Below are 1,756 nucleotides of genomic sequence, written 5' to 3'. Positions count from 1 at the left end.
TCTTTCTTTCTTTCTTTCTTTCTTTCTTTCTTTCTTTCTTTCTTTCTTTCTTTTAATTTTGAGAGAACACAAAGAGAGGGAGAGTCTCAAGCAGGCTCTGCACTGTCAGTGTGGAGCCGGATGCAGGGCTCAAACTCACAAACAGTGAGATCATGACCTAAGCTGAAACCAAGAGTCAGGTGCTCGACTGACTGAGCCACTCAGGCTCAGTCACTTTGCCGCCCACTTACCACATGCCTATGGGGGATACTCAACCTCCCTGAGCCTCACATGCCGCAGGCTTAAAATAGTAGTGACGTCTTCCCTGTGGAGTTGTGATGGAGATGTAACTCAGCATAGCGCCTGGCACGGAGTCAGGGTTCGGTAGTGTTTGCTATTATTATTCTTACTGATGATGAAAGTGCCCTGGCCGGCGCGATGGCTGGCACGCAGTAGGTCAGCAGCACATACAAAAAATCCATGTCTCCACCCAGACTAGACTGCGGGCTCCCAGAGGGGCGGGCCTGTATCCTGTTCATTTCTAGCCCTGCCACAGTAAAGCTGTTCACTGTGTAAAAAGGTGCTGCTCTTTTCTGCACATGGCAAATCTCAATACATATTCGCCGATTTAATGTCTTTCTAACTAATTCCCTCAATTCCTGGGAATGCCTTGCTAAAACTGCAACGAAAAAAAAATCACAGCAATAGTTCGTCTGTCAACCAGTCAGTCATTTTCGAGCACCTGCTTCGGGTGGGCTTGGCAGAGCACTGGGCGCAGCCTCAAGTGTGGGGCACAGAGCGGCTGCCCCAGGACAGGGCGAATCATCACAGCCCTGTGAGTGTGGGCGTGATTCCAGCACTTTATCGGGTCACCGTTGTCTGGGAGGATGAAGGAATTGGGTTCCTTCCAACGGGCCTTTACCCTTTCTCTCTGGTGCACTGTTTGGGTTAAGGGTGAGTGGGGTGAGGGGAAGTGTGTGCCTTCTGCAGCTGATGGCTTCGAGGGAGGGAGGCAGCGTCCGGATCCGGATCAGAACAGACCTGGGTTTGCTTTCTAGCTTCCTGACTTACTGGCTACGTGACCTGGGGCAGAGGACTCGACCTTTCTGGTCTTTGGCTATAATACAACGGGGTCAGTAACGTCTTCCAAGTGCTGCGTTAGCGCAAGCAAACAACGTTACAAAACAACCTTGCAAACTGAAAGCGCTGTATGAATGCTAGCAATAGAAATATATTCAGATCATTGTTTTGTAAGATTAACTGTGTAATGAGACTTTTAAGTAATCAAATGAGATTATGCATGTAAAGCACTGGAAGGCTGTCTGGTACACAGTACTCAATACAGGATTAACTATTGTTAATACCTCCGCGTGGCCCTCACACCTGCTGTTCCTCCAGCCCGGCAGCTCTTTCCTGCCACATCCACGTGGCTCACCCCTCACCTCCCGAGGTCTTTGCTCCAATGTCACCCTTACAGCCAGCCAGGACTTCCTGACACCCGGGTTTTCACTGCAATCCCCACCCCTTCCCCCATCACTCCTGACACCCCCTCTCCCTGCTTTTTTTTCTTCAAAGCATTTGTCACCATTTAACATAGTAAATATCTTACCAAGGTTTTTTGTTTATTTGCCTAGAGCAGTGGACACCAAACTTCTTCTGTAAAGGCCCAGACAGTAAATATTTTATGCTCTGTGGGCCATATGGTCTCTGTCACAGCTACTCGGCTCTGTCGTTGTAACATGAAAGCAGCCTTATATACTGGTGAACAAATGAACAT

The sequence above is a fragment of the Panthera uncia genome (assembly GCF_023721935.1).
Source record: "Panthera uncia isolate 11264 chromosome C1 unlocalized genomic scaffold, Puncia_PCG_1.0 HiC_scaffold_4, whole genome shotgun sequence".
Classification (NCBI taxonomy): domain Eukaryota; kingdom Metazoa; phylum Chordata; class Mammalia; order Carnivora; family Felidae; genus Panthera; species Panthera uncia.
Note: the sequence above shows the minus strand (reverse complement) of the source record.